Raw genomic sequence first — 23,592 nt, 5'->3', positions numbered from 1 at the left:
ACTTAGAATCTACTTTCCTAGGCAGCCTGTCTGCACTTACACATATGAGGGTCCACACACTTCTGAACATCGGAAGTTGATTTCTTGTCTTTTATTTGTGACGTGTGCTGATTTCAAGTTCTCTTTTGTGTTTGGTGTGAACTCTGCAGACACATACATATATGCGCGTGCGTGATTTGTGGGGTTTGAATCATCACTTATAGAAATGTGCAAGATTAGATCTACACATTTTCTTCACCTTTCCTTTGTTTTGATTTTTTAAAATTTAATTTAATTTTATATTGGAGTATAGCTGATTTACAATATTGTGTTAGTTTCAGTTGTACAGCAAAGTGATTCAGTTATACATATACATGTATCCGTTCTTTTACAGATTCTTTTCCCATATAGATTATGACAGAATGTTGAGTAGAGTTCCCTGTGCTATACAGTAGGTCCTTGTTGATTATCTGTCATCTTTCTTATATAAAAGAGCAAAGGGCTGTGGAAACAGGTCACAGAATGCAGCGGACTGCCCCTGACCTGCAGGGATTTAGCTTGGAGGCCTTGGCGTTCCCGTTAGGCATCCTTTCTCCTCTGAGCCTGGAGCTCTAGCATCAGCCTACCTGATCCAGCGCCCTGTGGATGAGCATGGTGTTAAGTACTTGACATTCATTTTCTCCTGTAACCCTTGGATCAGTTCTCTGCTGGTAAGACTTCTATTACCTTATGAAACAGACAAGGAAGCTGAGGATCACAGATGCTGAGCAGCTGCCGGGGGTCTCACGGGTGGGTACCAACTCCCAGGGCAGCTCTGGGGCTGGTACGTGGAATGCTCAGCAGTTTCCATCCCTTTGTGGGGGTTTCAGACCTGTAATTTCATAATGGCTCTGTGACTGGCTATCATCACCATTCTACAAACAAGAAAAGTGAAGCACAAAGCCACGAAGTCTCCAGCGAAAGAAGGCAGCTGGAAAGGGGTAAAACCAGGAGTCGCCTCAGCTGTCTGCTAGCAAGTCCCTGCTTTGGGCCCTGCTTTGCCTGGTCTCTTCAAGCCTCCTCACCTGGGGCTGCCCTTGTCTTGGAAGATCATGTAATAGCCCCAGTGCTGTCCAGTGGACAGTGCTGTGCACTGCACAAGGACATCTGCCTGCAAATCTCAATCCCTCGTGGGCTGTTTCATCTCTGACTTGGAAAATCCATCCTGAATGTCTGCTCAAGTAATTTACCAGCATTGTCCTTTTTGGTTTTAATTGACATCAATTATTGAGGCGCCTTCTAACCCATTTTAAATGGATTTCCCATGAACAACTGAATAGAGTTTTCACAGGTGACAACTTTTCTGTTTCAGAGACCTGAGGGCCAGTGAGAAGGGGTTTCAGAGCTCAGCTGACCTGGTCCAAGTCTGGCTTGCTTTGTGACACATCCATTAAACTCTCTGAGGTTAGTCTGTCTATCCATTAAATGGGCAGAGTAACATTTACCTCAAAGGAATGCTGTGACCATTTATTCAGATTACACACACACACACACACACACACACACACACACACAGACTGTCTGTTGTATAGGCTTTAAAAAATATTAGACACTTAATGTAAATCATTAATTTATATTTGCTTTAAAAATTAGAAATACCATATTCAGGTTCTGGGACATGTATTAGGCACTAGGAAAATGTCTGACTAATAAATGAAGGTCACTCTACCGCTTGTGGCTTTTTTCAAGGTTCTAAATGCACCCTCCGAGCAAGCTTTGCTCAGTGTTTCCCGGGACTGCTGATTGATGGGGTGGGTGGGAAGAGTTCCTGATTCCCAGGGGCCCTGAGTAGGCGTGGAGAAAGCTGGAAAGTTGGGATCAGAATCTACATATTTGGGTCAAATTCTACTTGTAAATTCTGTGGCCTTGCCAAGCTATTTACATTTTCTATTCCTGTTTTTGTTTTTTACCCAGGTTGCAGAATAGAAATAATAAAAACAGCTTTTCTGCTTTGTTCTCAGGCATATAATGCCCTACTCAAGGTTAAAGTTACTTTCATATTCTGATCCCTTTGGATGGTGCAAGAATGCCTGGACACTGTTCCTAAGTCTCAGCACATTTGTCATGAGTCTGGTCACAGTTTTAGGAGAGTATTGATCCTAGTGATGCCATGCTCATACCTCCTTCATTTACATCTGCTGGCAGCCTCTTTAGGAAGTAGAGGAGGCCATGTGACTTACCTCAAGGTCATGGATCTTGAAATCCTTCTTCCTCCATGGGCCATCAGGTCTCTATCTGTATACTCTGAAACAATTTATTTATCTGCTTATTTATCTATCCATTTATTTATCTATCCATTTATTTATTTATTTAAGATGCCTTTTCTATTCCATCATTTTTCAATATGAACTTTTGGGTAATTGTATTAAAGAATTTGAATGGAAAGGAATACACATACAGTATATAGAAGTTGATTCAAAACTCTTCATTCTTCAATTAAGTGTATTCAGTTTACCTACTTAACATAAGGTCACTTCCCTGATGATATTTGGAGTAAGATTCCTTCTCCCAGGATGCCAGTTTTTAGTTTTCTATACCTGCTGACCACAGTTCTCAAATCTCCAAGTAGGAATATACATAATAAAATGCTGACATTATAGTAGAAGTCGGGTCGGTGTTTTAATTAATTATTTTTTAATTTTAATTTTTTCCAGCTTTATTGAGATGTATTTTGACACATAACACTGTATATATAACCGTATATATTTCGAAATGATTACCATAATAAGGTTCTTTAGGTTTTTAGTTTTAAATATGAATCATTAAATGAGTTGAGAAAACAAAAGCAGTCTTTTTTACAACAGTTCTCAGTACATGTAAATATTTTCTTCAAACCGGGTTAGTTACTTGTCCTAACTTCTTTTCAACCAAAAAAAAAAGAAACTCACCTTTTTCCTAGCATCGGTGTTAATGCTCAAGCATCATCAGCGTGGTGAAGCTCGGTCTCAGACTGAAGTCCACTGAACTGCTCAGCTGTTCAGAGTGGGAAACCTGCCGGTGAAGGAGCTAGGACCGCGGATTCGGATTCGGATTCGGAGCGAGCGCAGGTTGAAGACCTTCACCGACTTGACTCGCACTTCCTCCCGCCACCGCCAGGAGCGCCCGGGACGCGTGGAGCTCGCAGCGCGGCGGGAGCGGGTGGGGGTGGGGGTGGGGGTGTGGCTGCAGGTTGGGGCTCCCGCCCCGCCGGCTGCGCGGGTTCGCCGAGCCCGGAGGAGGGAGCGCTAGCTACCCCGAGCGGGAGGGAGCTTGCAGACTCCGGCTCAGAGCAGCTGTCTGGACACCTGGGGTTTTGGGGTGGGGAGCCCCGGCGACTGTGAACATGGACTCCGCCGCGGGAGCCTGTCTCAGGATGCTCGCTCTTTTGTCTGCCCAGCCCTGGAGTACATTAGCAGCAGGGAATACTTGTGAGTACAGCAAATCTTTTAAAACTTATACTGTCAACTGAGAATTCGTGTTTTTTAAAAAAAATAATTGAGTTTTACAAATGGAATCACTGGTCTGCTTCTGAAAATGAGGCATTTAAAAAACATCGCAAAGTCCCAACGCTTGGATAGGATGGTTTACAATGGTTTTTCCACTTGTCAGGTCTGTAATACACAAAGCCTGTTTTTGACTTGTCTGTGAGCTGAATTTTGTCTGTGTGCTGTTGTTTTGAATATTCATTGAGAAAGCTCAAGTTCTAGTAAAACCTAAAATTAGCATGAGAATATTGAGGCGGAGAGAGACCAGAGAGAGAGAATAGCAGGAGATGAGGAGAGAAGAGCATGCCAATATGTCATTTATTTCTTTTTACTATGAATACATTTTGGAGGATTTATGTCAGAAAGGAAATCGTTGGCCGACCTGGCCGGGTCCTGAATTAGCGTAGATGTTTGCAGTTGGCGCCCTGCGGAATCGGGTACCAAGAACTCGGGCGCTGCAGCGGCGGGCAGGCTCCGCAGCAGAGCCCAGGCGGCAAACCTGGTTAGTCCCCAGAATTACGAGAAGGAGAGACCCCTCAGAATTAGAAGGCTGTTGCTTAAAGGAAAAACATAACCTGCCATTCAGGTTCATTTGCAAGTGCACATGCTTGTATATCGTGATGTGCTGTGTTTCTCATTTTGTTGGTTCAGTGACGATGTATTAACCTCTCAGTTCTGGACTGGCAATGTGAGTCTGATCTAAAGATGCTAGCCAAATTGATTCAGCCGACCTCAAGGCATTTTAATCTGGAAATTGGAAAAAGTTTTCGAAGTGTTATTCAGATTGAAATCTCCACCATAGGGCTTTTCTTTCCTTGAGGGATTGGAAGAAAGCCCCCTTAGTCCTACATCCACACCCCATCCCCCTCAAGAATTTTTTTTAAATCAGGTTGTAGGGAGTAAGGCAAGCTCTTATGCATTTCAAGAAAGTGCTAGTAGGCATGTTAGAAACCGACCTTGCTGCTGGGGGTGGGGTGGGCTGGGGAACCCGGCCCTTACCAGAAGTTTGTGCTAAAGTGAAAAGCATATTGTACAAATAGTTACCCTTCCAGCATTCATCCAGATATGCCCCGAGGCTGTGATAAGTTTGTGTTGTCATCATTTAGTATCAGCTCATTTAATGCCATATTATATGAGTCACTCCTGAAAATGAGCCTTAGTCTCCTTTAAGAAAATACTGCCCCGTGTTTCAGACGGAATCTTAATTTAGCTTTGGGCACAATTTCCATGAATTAATTAAAATGGGGGCATTTACATGAAATCCTTAGGTCCTGCAGTAAAGCATTTATCACTTTGCTAAGAAATTAAAAATGTAGTACTAAATGATTTGCTAGTGTAAAAGAATTGTAGAATAATTTAACATAGTACACTGAGGTGCAATTAAAACGTCACCAGAGGTCACTCTTACTTAAAGGAAACATGGCTTCAAAAATCCTTCCCTTAGAAGAGAAGCAGAGTGCTGTGCTGCCTTTCTTGTCTCCTTAGTTGTGATTACAGGATATTGCAAGATCAGTTATTTTGATATTTCTTTGTTTTCTGTTTGTATTTTATTCCCTGAAATGCACAGAGGTGTCATGTTCTTCATACTGAGCATCTTTTTTAAGAGTCACATGCTCTGAGGTGCTCCATGTCTGAATATCCAGGCAGATAGCCTTTTCTGAATTGAATATATCTCTAAGCTCAGTTCGTCTGGGTCTCTGGCTGACTCTTCAAATGTCAATGCTAGTTTTCACTTTTCAGCCTCTGTTTTATTTAGATGTGCTTAGTACTCTGATTAAAAGTTCAGTAAGTTCAAAGTACCTATGTAAATTTGCATGGCTAAGAACATTTTAGATACTATAGAGTCCTTGATCACTGCAAAGATGGCTACTATAGTTGTTCAAGTGTCAAGTATATATTTAAATGTCTTTGCAGACTTAAAGATTCATAGAGGGTACACAAACTGTGTTTGATCATTGCTTGCTAATCTCATTTGACAGTATCCTTTGTAGCAGTAGAAGTAATGGTGAATGAATCTTATTATAGTCTAGATTAGCTAATTTGACCAATTGGATTTTTCCTTAACTCTCGAATATTTGGGAGGTGTTTGTTTGTATGTGTAGATGTATATAGAAGCAAGGTATTTCAAACCCATATTTGAAATTTGTTACTACATAAATCAAGGTAGAGGGTTCTTTTAGTGCTGTCCCATCATTTGAGAAATTCTAAAGAGGAGTTTGCCAGCAGGATGGGATTTAGGCTACCAACAAGAAATCACGAACACCAGCATTTGCTCAAGTCTTTTGATCGCTAACCTTTTATTCCTAAGAAGTGTTTTAAGAACTCAAGTAATCTTTTCAGACAAGACTTTAAAACTAACAAAAATGAAATATTCTTAAGCCCTGATAAAATAATGAGAACTGTATGTAAATTTTTAAAAAGGTAAAGATCTTCTCCCCAAAAGGATACAGTGACATTTTTCCTCTATTTACAACTGGTTCTCAGTAGTAAATTAGTCAGACGGGGGGGAGGGGCGGGGGGGGTCAACCTGGGTGAGGTTCTGGCATAAGACATACTCTCATACAGGACTTGGTTGAAACATTTGCCATCTCAGAAATTATCCATGTTTTGACCTGAATCTTTATAATTAATGGGAAATTTTAAGTCAGGAGGAGTCTACACAGGGCGAGAGTAATGTTTCTAAATAGCCAAAAACATGGGCTTTTTTTTTTTTTTTCTCCTATTCTCTGTCTTTTTGAAGATAAAACAACTTGAATGGACAGCATCCTCTAGGACCTGATATTTAAAAATTGTGCATCTCTACTTGGTCTGCCTTCTAGAGCTCTTTGTATTTAGTCAAGATGAAAGTGTTATACTAATGGAGTTATCCTCTTAAATGGAACTTGCCCAAGTTCCACAGCTTCTGTGAAAAGCTAATTTTCAAAGTAAACATTTTAGTGCTATTTGACTTTTTAAACTATGTGCCTCTATTAATTTTGTGACTAAAATTTAAAAATTCCAATTGAATAGAGATTTTTTGCTTCCATTATATTTTTTTCTGGAAAAAATATTATTAAGTTTGCCCCCAAATACCACTGAATTATAAAGTTGCTTTTTACAGTTATACATCCAAAACTTAATGCAAAATTGAGATCAAAAGATAATAGGCAATATTTTATGTTGGTGTTTGTAATATCAGGGCACAAACTTTTAGAAGTGACTTTGTTAGCCAGCCCTCCTGTAACTAAATCTATTTGGAAATCTCAGCCTATTATCTTAAGGTGTCTTTAAAATGAATTATCGGAGTGGCTGGGTACATCTGTACTTAAAACACTATTTGTCTAATTGCTTCTACTTAAGTAAACATTACATATTACTAGAGATTTCAAATTGATTTTAAATTAAATAAGATCTGGTAAAACAAAGAGCAACATAAACTGTTTTAACTTGCCGCTTGCTTTTGTTGTTTTGTTTTGTTTTTTTCTTCTTTTCAAAGAGTTTCTTACTGATTTCTTCAAAGGAAATCAGGAAACTCTACATGTTTAGATAAAGTTCTATCTATATCATAAGACCCAGGACTTCAGATGAAAAAGGTTTTATAGATAATCCTCCTCCTCTTGAAATATTTATAATAATCCAGGACATACCTTCCGGTCAATCATATCATCTAGATAAATACTATTTTTAGTTTTTATTACTTATTCAGTACCTATGGAGTATTACGTAATGCAGTGTAGTCCAATTTATATATGAAATACAAATTTAAATAACAGAATTTGGTGTATAGTGCACCTTTGTGTCTTTTAAACATAGACATGTTTTAAGAGGTGAACTTTTTCAACTTTACATGGACATATCGTTTTGGAAGTGGAGTATTAAGTTTGAATAGAATAAAGGTTTCCAAATGGATATTGGCTAATATATGCATTTATATATATACATATGTTATAAAAATAATTTTGTTTTATTCTCTAAAACATCACATACATGTTTTCACCCTGGGAATCATTCCTGTGTAAGTCAGTGCCTTAAAATATATATGCTAATAAACAATATTCAATGTGCTACAAAAATAATTTAGTTAAATTTTTAAATGAACTTACCTTCTAGTGACCTCATTTCAATATTTATAGATTATAGGAATGAAGTACAGGAAACTGAATTTTACCTTATAGGGAACTTGCATTCAGGAGCACCATCAATTTTAGCCTGCAATGATTGTGCAAATATGTCTAAGAAAAGAAGCATGCACTTAGATGCAGAAATTCTTCCATCTTACAGCTTACAGTGTTTAAGAAGTTGATCTATATGCATATATAATAAGAAAGCTTTTAACAATATGCCTTTGAAATTCAGTTGTTTATACAAATATTTTTAGGACAATAAGTTTGAAGAATATGACAAGAATTTAGAGCACCAAAGTGTTTTGTTTTGTTTTTTAATTGCCAGGTGGTTAAACATCTTTGTCATAAAGCTACAGTAAAGGCACTCATGTGAAATGTACATGTGTGAGGTGTAAGAAGGGATCTCCTCTCTTGGTTACACTATTGCCAATAGCTATTTCAGTCTCGTGAATTCAAACATAATTGGTGGATGCTCCAAGCTTAGAGTCCAAAATCATCCACACGTTTTTGATTGAAATCTCCCAAGATCTTAGATAATACTAAAACAAGGGTGGGAAGATGTTATATAGAGAACAAATGGAGCACAAGTACAATGAAATGTGATTTTTCACTTGATGAAACAGAGGTGAATTAGAAACTATAGAAGAGAGTGTACAAAATACCCCAAATAACAGCGATCTAAAGTCCCTATTAAAAGCTAGCTTTTCATAGGATATTTTAAAAGAATCAAAAGAAATCATTTTTTTTGGTTTTAGTTCTTCAGCATTTTTTTTTTTTTTTTTTTTTTTTTTTGTTCCTCTGTATGTGTTGTGTCTTTTATTTTCTGGATATTTTAAAGATTTTCTCCTTATCTTTACTCATCAGTAATCTGAGTATGATGTGCCCAGGCTTGGTTTTCTTTGTATTGATATTTATCATGTTTGGGGTTTTCTTTTTTTTTTTTTTTAATTAATTAATTAATGTATTTATTTTTGGCTGTGTTGGGTCTTCGTTTCTGTGCGAGGGCTTACTCTAGTTGCGGCGAGCCGGGGCCCCTCTTCATCGCGGTGCGCGGGCCTCTCATTATCGTGGCCTCTCTTGTTGCGGAGCACAGGCTCCAGACGCGCAGGCTCAGTAATTGTGGCTCACGGGCCCAGTTGCTCCGCGGCATGTGGGATCTTCCCAGACCAGGGCTCGAACCCACGTTCCCTGCATTAGCAGGCAGGATGTAAACCACTGTGCCACCAGGGAAGCCCCCGAGTTCTTCAGCTTTTTTATAAGATAGCCTCAATTGAAAATAATTACACTCATTAGTTTCACTCAGTAAGAGAATGCGATTCTGTGCAATCAGTTTGTCAGACATATATCACAAAAGAAAACAACCGAATAAAATAATTGAGCATCCCTTCTCCAGACCGTCTTCCTCTCTGTTGCGCTCATGTTCCCTCTTTCTAACACCTAATTTCTATGCGTGGCAAGCCCTCCACCTCGGGTGACGCTTACTGTGTGAGTCCCCATAAACCAGACGTCCATCTGTTCTTTCTTTCTTTCGATTACTTCCGATGATAAAGCCACTCCTCTGTTACTGAGGTGGTGGCAACAACGGATATTTGTAGTGCGCTCCATCTTTTGTATGCCCTTCATTGAAGGCTGCTGAGTTGGTAGCTTCACGAAGGAGGATGCACTCTTCGGCATTTGTACGTGTGTGTTTGGGGAAGAGGGTTTTGTAATCGTTTTCATTCAAAAAGAAATGCTGACAGCTTCACTCCAAATTAATAGTGTATACTTTTCCATGTCATCAATATTGACATTTGGAAATCTTATTCATTAGTCTGTGATCTGGAAGGAAACTATTTTAATGGCTCTTGGCGCTTGCATCTGTGATTCTCTTGTCATTGAAATCTGTAAAAAACTGATATTAACTCTGAAATTTTATACTTTTAAACATTATTGACTTCCTGGGAAGAAGTCATATGTTAGAACCTTACAGCATACACTTCAGCTATAGAAAAACTATTAAGTGCTGTTTATTTAATTTAATAACACAGATCTAGGCCATTTAATTTTTTAGCCAGATTTATTAAGATATAATTCACATATGATTATAACTCATCCATTTAGAGTGTAAAATTCAGTCGTTTTTAGTATATTCACAGATAGGTGCAGTGATCACGACGGTTAATTTTAAAACATTTTTGTCACCTCAAGAAGAAATCCCATACCTATCACCCTACTATCCCCACAAGCCTCCTAGCCCTAAGCAATCACTTACTGCATTTTTGTTAAATCTCTAAAACCTTCATGAATCAGCACTTTGCTACAAATCTACAACTCTCTCTGCCACTCTTTCTTTAATTAGAAACGTTTTTTTGAGCAGTGTTAGGTTTACAGAAATATTAAGCAGATATAGAGATTCCATTTATTCTATTCTCCTGCCAACGCCCCATTCCCTTTTCCCCAATTATTAACATCTTGCATTAGTGGTACATTTTCACAATTGATGAACCAATACTGATAGATTGTTGTTAATTAAGTTTTACATTAGAGTTCACTATTTGTGTTGTACGTTCTATAGGTTTGGATAAATGTATAATGACATGTATTGACCATTACAATCTCATACATAATAGTTTCAGTGCCCTACAGATTCTTGTAATCTACCTGTTCATCATTCTTCTCTTGTCCCTAATTCCTGGCAACCCCTAATCTTTTTAGTGTCTCCATAATTTTGCCTTTTCCAGAGTGTTGTAGAGTTGGAAGATTTTCTTCCATGTTATCTTCCAGAAGTTTTATAGCTTCGTGTTTTATATTTAGGTCTGTGCTCTATTTTAACTTAATGTTCGTGAAAGGTGTAAGGTTTGTTTCTAAATTCACTTTTTTTTTTTTTTTTTTGCATGTGGATGTCTAGTTATTCCAACATTGTTTGTGGAAAAGACTATCTTTGTTCATCATATTGCCTCTGTTCTTTTGTCAAAATCAGTTGACTGTATTTGTCTTGGTCTGTTTCTGGGCTTTCTATTCAGTTCCACTGATCTATTTGTCTATTCTTTTGCCCATACCACACTGTCTTGATTACTGTTAACTTTATAGTAAGTCTTGATTTTGGGTAATGTTAATCCTCCAACTTTGTTCTCTCCCTTCAATACTGTGTCAGCCATTCTGGGTTTTTATAAACTTTAGAATCAGTTTGTCAATATCCACAAGATCACTTGGGATTTTGATTGGGATTAATTAAATCTGTAGATCAAGTTGGGAAGAACTGATATCTTAACAATTTTGATCATCCTATACATGACCATGTAGTATCTCTCCATTTGTTTAAATTATTTGATTTCTTTCATCACAGGTTTGTAGTTTTTCCTCATATAGATATTACACATATTTTCTTAGACTTATACCTAAGTATTTCATTTTTGGGTGTTAATGTAAATGATATTGTGTTTTTTAATTTCAAAACCCAGTTGTGCATTGCTGGTGTACAGGGAAGCAATTAATTTGTATATGTGAAAAATGTATCCTGCAACCTTGCTATAATTGCTTATTAGTTCTCAAAGTTTTTTGTTGATTCTGTGAGATTTCCTACATAGATGATCATGTCATCTACAAAAACAGTTTTATTTCTTCCTTTCCAATTTATATACTTTTAATTTCCTTTTTTTGTCTAATTATATTAGCTGTGAATTCTAGGACAATGTTGAAAGAATGTGTTGAGGCGATATCCTTGCCTTGTTCTTTTTTATTTATTTATTTATTTATTTTTGGCTGTGTTGGGTCTTCGTTTCTGTGAGGGCTTTCTCTGGTTGCGGCAAGCGGGGGCCACTCTTCATCGCGGTGCGTGGGCCCCTCACTATCGTTGCCTCTCTTGTTGCGGAGCACAGGCTCCAGGCGCGCAGGCTCAGTAGTTGTGGCTCACGGGCCTAGCTGCTCCGTGGCTTGTGGGATCTTCCCAGACCAGGGCTCGAACCCGTATCCCCTGCATTAGCAGGCAGATTCTCAACCACTGCGCCACCAGGGAAGCCCCCTTGCCTTGTTCTTAATCTTAGTGAGAAAGCATCTAGTTTCTCACTAATAAATATTATATTAGCTGTAGGTGTTTTGTAAATTCTCATTATTAAGTTGCAATAGTTCCCTTCTATTTCTAGCTTACTGAACGTTTTTGTCAGGAATGAATGCTGGATTTGTCAAATGCTTTTTCTGGATCTATTAATAGGACCATATAGTTTTTCTTCTTTAACCTGTTTATATGAAGAATTACACTAGTTGGTTTTCTTATGTTGAACCAGCCTTGTATACCTGGAATAAATCCCACTTGCCCATGGTGTATAATTCTGTTCATACATAGTTGGATTTGACTGACTAATATTTTGTTCAGGATTTTTGCAACTATATTCATTTGTCTGAATTTTTCCTTTTTTTTGTAATGCTTTGTATGCTTTTGGTGTTAGGATAATGCTGGTTTCCTAGAATGAGAAAGTATTCATCCTAGTTCTATTTTTAGAGAATAAGCATACATTTTTCCTAAACTATTTGTTAAAATTCACCAGTGAACCAATCTGGCCCTAGTGCTTTCTTTTTGGCAGGTTATTAATTATAGTTTCAAATCCTTTAATAGATATAGGCCTATTGAGATTGTCTGTTTCTCCGTGTGTAATTTTGGTGCTGGAACAACTGGACAGCTACATGCAAAAAAAAAAAAAAAAATGAATCTAGACAAAGACCTTACACTTTTCATATACATTAAATGGATCATAGAACTCAATATAAAATGCAACAGGACTTCATTAAAATAAAATAATAATAAAATAAAATGTAATGCCCCCGGTAAGCCTTTTTAGATTCTTCAATCATGTGTTTCTCCCTAATTATGCCTTAATTTCACCTGGTTTATACCTCTGCAATATTTATAAAAGAAATCTTGCATGTTATATGTACATGCCTATCAACTCCATTGGACTGTGACCTCGTTGAGGGCTGGTAGGATGTGTCATTTCATCTTTGGTGCCAGTTCAACATTTGTTCTGGTACAAAATAGTAAGTAGAACATATCCTTTGAATTGAACAATGCAGAGTTTTGGTTAATTTAAAATTCAGTTTCACAGGCCTACAATTACTAAATGGTATAGGGACACAAAACTCTTTATAACTAAAACATTCACGAGTCCATTTATGAAATCAGTGTCCTCTCAGCTCTCCTTTGCTCATCGTAGTGGAATTGATCCCCACCCACCAGGTCAGGTGTTTGATTAGTTCTTTTTGATAGGGGAATGGTGCCAGTAACCACTAATCAAAACAATTGCAATGAAGTTGATTGCAAGGGAAATAGTCCCATCCAAGGAGTATGATTAGACTTGGTAAAAGAGGGGCAAAGGGAAGGGAGAAGGAAAAGCAGAAGTGTACAAGCAATCTCCCCAAGTAAGGGGGAAGACTAAAAAGAAGGAAGAGTGGGGCAGTGGTGGAGGTTCTCCCCAGGGTTCTCTCCAGGCAGACAGCGGGAACAAGCAGGGCAGGGAGGTGGTGGTGAGTAAGGACACCTCAGTGTTGTAGGTGTAAGGACACCTACAGTATGGAGCTGCAGGCTTAAACTTTCCAGAATAAATCTCAGCTTTGGATAGGAGCCTGTTATCAGACCCACCCTCAAATCACTAGGCACTAACTATCCTATGGAAAAGGGCAGAGTCCAAAATTTTGATTAAAAATAATATATGAGCTTAAAACAAATATAAGCCTACATATTTTTAACAGAGAAACTTAACATATCTACTAGATATTGGGAAATCTGAGCCCTTATGAACCCAAATAAAAGCAGGGAAAAGATAGCAGAGATACTGTTTGAAAGTGACCAGTTTTTTTGGTGTGTATGTCCATGCAGGTAGCCCTTACTTTGTGTGCCCATGGTTTGTTGACTGGTGCACATTGTGCTACTCACAATTGCTCCTTGTCAAAGTATCATTTTCATAAATTAAACTCATGACTCTCATGCAAATGTTAAATGAGTATATGGCACAGATTTAATGAACCCATTAATAAGAGAACTGGCATGATGGTAGTGCTGATTCAAAAGAACTAAATGGGGTAGAAGCTTTTATAGTAGCTGGAAGAATTCTTAAATAGGATTACTGATTTTAGATAAAAAATAGCTCATGTTCTGTAGGGAAAATCAGCTAACATTCTGAATTTTGGAAATTGTATTTTCCATCAGAAAGGAATCATTTGCATCCCTACTGAACAGACATTATTTGTATTGCTATCTGACAGAAATCAAGGTACAAATCAACATCAACCCCTTCAGAATTACACCATACCTTTATCAATAGTAAATAACAAGTTAAACAAAGATGCAAAGGTACATGCCTAGAGATTCAGATAATCCGCAGGCAGGCCTGATAATCAAACCCTAGCATAACTAAGAAAGAACAGGCAAACGTCCCTTTAGTTTTTTTCAGGCTTTTGGATAATTTTCCTTAACGCCATTTTACAAAGGTTTTTCTCTTCCGTATCTTACTGATGTCAAGGAGACTAGAATTACTGGGAAGGGTATTCTCAGATATATTATCAAGTTATCCCATTGTAAAAAATACCAAAAACCAAAAAACTCATCTTGAAGCTATCCACAGGATTAAAGAAAAAGTATACAATTTTGAGTGAGAGCAGAAACTGCTCTTAGAAAGCATAGTATTAGTGAGTTCTTACAGGCTCCCAGGTAGCTACATCATCAGAGAGAAGGAAGCACCAGAAGAGGTATTTTACCCATGTTTGGCCAATACGAGGGAGTGCAGAATTGCTTTTGACACAGTCTAGAGGCTGACATTGATACCATGCCAGAGACCCGTAAGCATGTTGTGCTTTCTCAAAGGCCTTCTCTGTGAGCTGAGCTGCCTTTGAACTTAGAACATGAATTGTATGGTTTTACCTTGAACAAGATTCTGGAAATAGTTTATAAAATAATATCTGCATATAGGCCTCACCTTGGAGAGAGCTCATTACATTCCTGGGCACTGCAGTGCTACCAGATATCATGAGAAATAGAGGCAGGACAAGAATACCAAGGGAGGGTTGCTCAGCATAGATGACTGATGTGACCATTGTGATGATTTGACCAACTCCAAAGTTCATTCCCATGTCACCACTAAAACATTTTTTCCCCTTCATTGCTAATGTCTGAGAGGAAATTTCTTTCCTCCACCCTCTTAGGTTTATTCGTAGGGGCCTGCAAAGTAAACTGACAAACGACAGAATAATGGAAGAAAAAACATAAATTATTTTAATTAATATTTTCTGTGTGAAAGAGTCCAACAGGAAGGAAGTGAAACTCAAAGAAGTAGTTAGACTTGGGGGCTTATATTCCATTTTTAAGAAAGGAAAGGGGGTTTGGAGGAAAGTGAGTAGGAAATATATGGGGAAACTGATGGGAGATAAGCGCTATTTTCATAAGGTTTGTTTATGTCGACTCACCTCAGTGCCCATTCTCCAGCTTTGGTGACAAGAGTCACTCTCTTCTTCCTGGTTCGGGAGAGGGGGCCCCGGTCTCAGGGAAAATTCATGCCCTGCTTTTAGGGAGAAAAGGGGAGGGAAGATTTCTTCCTGCATCTGCTGATTTTCAATTGCTTTCCGCTCAAAACCATATTTATGCCAAAGTGGCATTTTTTGAGGTGGCATTTTTTTTTTTAATTTATTTATTTTTGGCTGTGTTGGGTCTTCGTTTCTGTGCGAGGGCTTTCTCCAGTTGCGGCAAGTGGGGGCCACTCTTCATCGCGGTGCGCGGGCCTCTTATTATCGTGGCCTCTCTTGTTGCGGAGCACAGGCTCCAGACGCGCAGGCTCAGTAGTTGTGGCTCACGGGCCCAGTTGCTCCGCGGCATGTGGGATCTTCCCAGACCAGGGCTCGAACCCGTGTCCCCTGCATTGGCAGGCAGATTCTCAACCACTGCGCCACCAGGGAAGCCCTACTGCTTATGTTTTTGAACTCCCATTTTTCAGTTACATTTCTATTTGGAATAGTGTGGTAAAGTAGATGTCAATGGATTCAATGTTTTTCTAGAGTTTCTGTATTCCTTTTTAAAAACAGCTTTGAGATATAATTCACCTACTGTACAATTCACCTACTTAAAGTGTCCAATTCAATTGTTTTTTTGTATATTCACAGAGTTGTGCATTCATCTCCACAATCTATTTTATCCATTTTATTGATAAAAAAAATTTTGGAAATTTTATCAATTTCCAAAACAAGAAATCTTTCTTTTTCTAGCCTACAAGTCTCCCATCTCCCACAGCCCCAAGCAAACACTCATCTACTTTCTGTCTCTATAGGTTTGTCCTTTCTGACATTTCATATCAATGGGCTCATATAATATATGGTTCCTTATGACTGACTAATTTCACTCAGAGTATTTTCAAGATTCCTGTACATTGGAGTACTTCATTCATCAGTACTTCAGCCTAAAAAAATATCACTGGAATTATGGAATAAACTTAATCCTTACGGGTGTATTTTTTTAATTATCCAGCACTATTACAAGTTCTCAGTCTTGTTTTCAATTTAAAAAGACTTTTAATGATAATCATTAAAATGCTTATGGTTGAATTTAGATTCAGTTCTGTGCAATAAAATCAAATTGGTTATAACACAATAAAGGCCGTATATGAGAAGCCCATAGCTGATGTCATACTCTGCGCTTTTCCTCTAAGATCAGGAATACGAGAAAGATGCCCACTCTCGCCACTTTTATTCAACGTAGTATTAGAAGTCCTAGTCAGAGTAATTAGGCAAAAAAAAAAAAAAAAAAAAAGAAATCAGCAGCACCCAGCTGGAAAGGAAGAAGTAATATTGTCAATATTTGCAGATGACATGGTATTATATATAGAAAACTCTAAAGACTCCACCAAAAAAACACCGTTAGAACTAATAAACAACTTTAGTACTGTTGCAGAATACAAAATCAATATACAAAAATTGGTTGCATTTCTATATGCTAGTAATAAAACAATACCACTTACAATTGCATCAAAAGAATAAAATACCTATGAATAAATTTAATCATGGAGGTGAAAGACCTGTACATTGAAAACTATAAGACACTGATGAAAGTAACTGAAGAAGACACAAATAAATGGAAAGATATTCTGTGGCTCATAGGTTAGAAGAATTAATATTGTTAAACTGTCCATACTACCAGAAGCAATCTACAGATTCAATTCGATCCCTATCAAAATTCCAATGGCATTTTACACAGAAACAGAGCAAAAAAAATCTTAAAATGTGTAAGGACCCACAAAACACCCTGAATAACCAAAGCAATCTTCAGAGAGAACAAAGCTGGAAGCATCATGCTTCCTGATTTTAAGTTATATTACAAAACTATGGTATGGTATTGGTATAAAAACAGGCACATGGATGAATGGAGCAGAATAGAGAGCTCAGAAATAAACGCACACATATATGGTCACTTAATTGATCACAAAGGAGCCAATAATATACAATGGGGAAAGGACAGTCTGTTCAACAAATGGTGTTGGCAAAACTGGACAGCCACATGCAAAAGAATAAAACTAGACTACTACCTTACACCATACAGAAATTAACTCAAAATGGAATAAAGACTTGAATTTAAGACCTGAAATCATAAAACTCCTAGAAGAAAACATATACGGTAAGCTCCTGGACATTGGTCATGGCCATGATTTTTTGGATATGACACCAAAAGCAAAGGCAATAAAAGTAAAAATAAACAAGTGAGACTACATCAAACTAAAAAGCTTTTGTACAGTAAAGGAAACCATCCACAAAATGAAAAGGCAACCAATTGAATGGGAGAAATATTTGCAAATCATGTATCTGATAATGGGCTAATAGCTAATATATATAAAGATCTCGCACAACTCAATAGCAAACAAACAATCTAATTAAAAATGGGCAAAGGATCTGAATAGACATTTTTCCAAAGAACACATACAGTTGACCAACAGGTATAGGAAAAGATGCTCAACGTCACTAATCATCAGGGAAATGCAAATCGAAACCACAATGAGCTATCACTTCACACCTGTTTGTATGATTAGCATCAAAAGATAAGAAATAACAAGTGTTGGCAAGGATGTGGAGAGAAGGAGACACTTGTGCACTCTTGGTGGGAATGTAAATTGGTACAGACAGTATGGAAAATAGCATGGAGTTTCCTCAAAAGATCAAAACTGGGACTACCATATGATCCAGCAATTTCACTTCTGTGTATTTGTACAAAGAAAATGAAAACACTAACTCCAAAAGATATATGCACACCCATGTTTATTACAGAATTATTTACAATAGTTGAGACACGGGAACAACTTCAGTGTTCATTGATGGGTGAATGGCTAAAAAAATGTGATACACACACTGGAATACTATTGAGCCATTAAGAAAAAGGAAATTTTGCCATTTGTGACAACATGGAGGGACTTCGAGAGCATTATGCTAAGTGAAATAAGTTAGAGAAAGATAACCTATGGTCTCACTTATATGAGTAATCTTAAAAAGAAAAAAAAGGAGCTCATAAATACAGAGAAGAGATAGTTGGTTGCCAGACTGGGGGGGTGGGGATGGGGGTGGGAAGTAGGTGACATGAGTGAAGGGGGTTCAAAAGGTACAAATTTCCAGTTATAAAATAAATAAGCCACAGGGATGTAATGTATAGCATGGTGAATATAGTTATTAATACTGTATTGCATATTTACAAGTTGCTGCAAGTAAATCTTAAAAGTTGTCATCACAAGAAGAAAGAAAAAAATCTGTGACTGTGTATGGTGATTGATGGTAACCAGACTTACTGTGATGTTCATTTTGCAATACACACAAATGTCAAATCATTGAATTGTACACCTGAAACTAATACAGTGTTCTATGTCAATTATACCTCAATAGAAAAATTCTTAGGTCAAGATCAGATGTTGATTTTAATTTTAAATTAGAAAAGGACTTTCAAGGATACACTCAACTCTGCCTCCCTCTTCCTACCCCAAAGAAGTAAAGAAAAATTGTGACCTTTTATGCCTTTCATAAAATTAGAAATTTTGTTTAAAGGGTATAATATATCTCAATTTAAAAAGTTTAAAAAAAAAAAAAAGAATTTTTTTTCCTGGACACTCATGTAGTTGATTCTGTGAATTTATCCTTCTTTGTGATATGATAGAAGGAAGTTCTAGAATCTCCCTTTTCTCTATATGTATGCACCTCAGCTGCTGCCATCAGTGGACATGTGTGCAAGATGATATTGGAGACTGTGGTGCTTGAATTGGGTAGGATGCTGGACAGCTGACTCTGCACTTCATTTTAACGTTAAGCCTCTCTGATTCTACTTGTGCCAGAATGTCAGGAAAAGTGTGTTGTTTATGCGCAATCCTGTGAAATGTTTATTAAGCACTTTTGGAAATACCATGCAGTATTGCTTTTATACTTCAAGTTCTTAGTTGTGGTTTGTTCTATCTTAGATACCAGTGTTTGTTAGTCCCCAAAAGTCCTCCTGGGTTGAAATGGGCTGAATTGGAAAGAAATATTATAAGCAGATAAGGTAGGGGGTCTATGGAGAAAGAAAACCAGGCATGGCTTTCTGGCCATAAGAGAACACCTATTCATTTAGTACAAGCCATTTTGTGATCTAAGCCTGGCCAGAGTGCTTGCCCTTGAACAGGTCTCAGTAATTAAGGATCTTAAGGGAAAACAAGAATGCTGACTGTTATCAGGCAAGAGAAGTAGCACTAGTAATAATGTATCAGTTGTAAAGACTTCCAGTTCTGTTTCCATGGTAGGGATTAGCCTGAAGCACTCAAGCACCAGGTCAAACGGAACCTAAGGGATGATGGCCTTGACCTTTTCTGATCCTCCGGATTTCAATCAACTAACGCCTGGGCTCTGCCTACCTCCCAAGTCCTTTCATGAATAGCCATGTACCCTTAGCTTAAAACTTCCCCAGTTTTGCTGTTTGGGGAGACACTGCTTTGGGAAAGATCCCTGGTGTTCTACTTACTTGCTGCAAGTAACAAATCCTTCCTTCTCTCACTCTTTGTCTTGGTTGTGTCTTTTGGCTCGACACCCACCAAGAGGCGAACCTAGTTTTTCGGGTAACAATATGAGGCTGACTATTCTCTAGCTGAGATTTTATGTAATTAGATGCATAATCCTTTGGTTGTTAAAACCAGGGCTTCCAAGGGCTAGTTATAGGGCACATAGCTCATCAGAGATAACCTGCAAAGACACCGTGCAGTGTGTTTTTTATCACACATGTGACAGTTCTTCTCCCTGCAGTCTGTCTCTCCATAATTGTTCTTCAGGATTTGTTGCCTGGGGGCTTATCGGAAAAATGACTCCTAATAGAAATACTATTCTATTTGATTCACAGTATTCTTTCAGAGGATTTAATGATAAATCTGTTCCCATTACAAGAGTAAAGTTACATGTATTCCCAGATTTAGATAAAACACGCAGAAATAATTTACAGGGAGAAAACTGCTGAATAAAGAAGAAAAATGAATGGAGTCATGTTTTGATCTATGGAGAGCATTGAGAAAGGATTTCATTCGGGTGGGGTGAGTTGATCCTTCCTCTTCTCGGTAGGGAATCCTGAGTGCACAGACTGCTCCCAGGTGAGCAGGAAAACAGAAGACTTTGGTCAGGAACTGCCAAGGGTGTAGTTTCACTTAGAATCTACTTTCCTAGGCAGCCTGTCTGCACTTACACATATGAGGGTCCACACACTTCTGAACATCGGAAGTTGATTTCTTGTCTTTTATTTGTGACGTGTGCTGATTTCAAGTTCTCTTTTGTGTTTGGTGTGAACTCTGCAGACACATACATATATGCGCGTGCGTGATTTGTGGGGTTTGAATCATCACTTATAGAAATGTGCAAGATTAGATCTACACATTTTCTTCACCTTTCCTTTGTTTTGATTTTTTAAAATTTAATTTAATTTTATATTGGAGTATAGCTGATTTACAATATTGTGTTAGTTTCAGTTGTACAGCAAAGTGATTCAGTTATACATATACATGTATCCGTTCTTTTACAGATTCTTTTCCCATATAGATTATGACAGAATGTTGAGTAGAGTTCCCTGTGCTATACAGTAGGTCCTTGTTGATTATCTGTCATCTTTCTTATATAAAAGAGCAAAGGGCTGTGGAAACAGGTCACAGAATGCAGCGGACTGCCCCTGACCTGCAGGGATTTAGCTTGGAGGCCTTGGCGTTCCCGTTAGGCATCCTTTCTCCTCTGAGCCTGGAGCTCTAGCATCAGCCTACCTGATCCAGCGCCCTGTGGATGAGCATGGTGTTAAGTACTTGACATTCATTTTCTCCTGTAACCCTTGGATCAGTTCTCTGCTGGTAAGACTTCTATTACCTTATGAAACAGACAAGGAAGCTGAGGATCACAGATGCTGAGCAGCTGCCGGGGGTCTCACGGGTGGGTACCAACTCCCAGGGCAGCTCTGGGGCTGGTACGTGGAATGCTCAGCAGTTTCCATCCCTTTGTGGGGGTTTCAGACCTGTAATTTCATAATGGCTCTGTGACTGGCTATCATCACCATTCTACAAACAAGAAAAGTGAAGCACAAAGCCACGAAGTCTCCAGCGAAAGAAGGCAGCTGGAAAGGGGTAAAACCAGGAGTCGCCTCAGCTGTCTGCTAGCAAGTCCCTGCTTTGGGCCCTGCTTTGCCTGGTCTCTTCAAGCCTCCTCACCTGGGGCTGCCCTTGTCTTGGAAGATCATGTAATAGCCCCAGTGCTGTCCAGTGGACAGTGCTGTGCACTGCACAAGGACATCTGCCTGCAAATCTCAATCCCTCGTGGGCTGTTTCATCTCTGACTTGGAAAATCCATCCTGAATGTCTGCTCAAGTAATTTACCAGCATTGTCCTTTTTGGTTTTAATTGACATCAATTATTGAGGCGCCTTCTAACCCATTTTAAATGGATTTCCCATGAACAACTGAATAGAGTTTTCACAGGTGACAACTTTTCTGTTTCAGAGACCTGAGGGCCAGTGAGAAGGGGTTTCAGAGCTCAGCTGACCTGGTCCAAGTCTGGCTTGCTTTGTGACACATCCATTAAACTCTCTGAGGTTAGTCTGTCTATCCATTAAATGGGCAGAGTAACATTTACCTCAAAGGAATGCTGTGACCATTTATTCAGATTACACACACACACACACACACACACACACACACACACACACACAGACTGTCTGTTGTATAGGCTTTAAAAAATATTAGACACTTAATGTAAATCATTAATTTATATTTGCTTTAAAAATTAGAAATACCATATTCAGGTTCTGGGACATGTATTAGGCACTAGGAAAATGTCTGACTAATAAATGAAGGTCACTCTACCGCTTGTGGCTTTTTTCAAGGTTCTAAATGCACCCTCCGAGCAAGCTTTGCTCAGTGTTTCCCGGGACTGCTGATTGATGGGGTGGGTGGGAAGAGTTCCTGATTCCCAGGGGCCCTGAGTAGGCGTGGAGAAAGCTGGAAAGTTGGGATCAGAATCTACATATTTGGGTCAAATTCTACTTGTAAATTCTGTGGCCTTGCCAAGCTATTTACATTTTCTATTCCTGTTTTTGTTTTTTACCCAGGTTGCAGAATAGAAATAATAAAAACAGCTTTTCTGCTTTGTTCTCAGGCATATAATGCCCTACTCAAGGTTAAAGTTACTTTCATATTCTGATCCCTTTGGATGGTGCAAGAATGCCTGGACACTGTTCCTAAGTCTCAGCACATTTGTCATGAGTCTGGTCACAGTTTTAGGAGAGTATTGATCCTAGTGATGCCATGCTCATACCTCCTTCATTTACATCTGCTGGCAGCCTCTTTAGGAAGTAGAGGAGGCCATGTGACTTACCTCAAGGTCATGGATCTTGAAATCCTTCTTCCTCCATGGGCCATCAGGTCTCTATCTGTATACTCTGAAACAATTTATTTATCTGCTTATTTATCTATCCATTTATTTATCTATCCATTTATTTATTTATTTAAGATGCCTTTTCTATTCCATCATTTTTCAATATGAACTTTTGGGTAATTGTATTAAAGAATTTGAATGGAAAGGAATACACATACAGTATATAGAAGTTGATTCAAAACTCTTCATTCTTCAATTAAGTGTATTCAGTTTACCTACTTAACATAAGGTCACTTCCCTGATGATATTTGGAGTAAGATTCCTTCTCCCAGGATGCCAGTTTTTAGTTTTCTATACCTGCTGACCACAGTTCTCAAATCTCCAAGTAGGAATATACATAATAAAATGCTGACATTATAGTAGAAGTCGGGTCGGTGTTGTAATTAATTATTTTTTAATTTTAATTTTTTCCAGCTTTATTGAGATGTATTTTGACACATAACACTGTATATATAACCGTATATATTTCGAAATGATTACCATAATAAGGTTCTTTAGGTTTTTATTTTTAAATATGAATCATTAAATGAGTTGAGAAAACAAAAGCAGTCTTTTTTACAACAGTTCTCAGTACATGTAAATATTTTCTTCAAACCGGGTTAGTTACTTGTCCTAACTTCTTTTCAACCAAAAAAAAAAGAAACTCACCTTTTTCCTAGCATCGGTGTTAATGCTCAAGCATCATCAGCGTGGTGAAGCTCGGTCTCAGACTGAAGTCCACTGAACTGCTCAGCTGTTCAGAGTGGGAAACCTGCCGGTGAAGGAGCTAGGACCGCGGATTCGGATTCGGATTCGGAGCGAGCGCAGGTTGAAGACCTTCACCGACTTGACTCGCACTTCCTCCCGCCACCGCCAGGAGCGCCCGGGACGCGTGGAGCTCGCAGCGCGGCGGGAGCGGGTGGGGGTGGGGGTGGGGGTGTGGCTGCAGGTTGGGGCTCCCGCCCCGCCGGCTGCGCGGGTTCGCCGAGCCCGGAGGAGGGAGCGCTAGCTACCCCGAGCGGGAGGGAGCTTGCAGACTCCGGCTCAGAGCAGCTGTCTGGACACCTGGGGTTTTGGGGTGGGGAGCCCCGGCGACTGTGAACATGGACTCCGCCGCGG

Source organism: Balaenoptera physalus, assembly GCF_965194825.1.
Source record: "Balaenoptera physalus genome assembly, contig: HAP1_SCAFFOLD_1426, whole genome shotgun sequence".
Taxonomy (NCBI): Eukaryota; Metazoa; Chordata; class Mammalia; order Artiodactyla; family Balaenopteridae; genus Balaenoptera; species Balaenoptera physalus.
The sequence above is the reverse complement of the archived record's forward strand: the minus strand, read 5'-3'. Positions refer to the sequence as shown.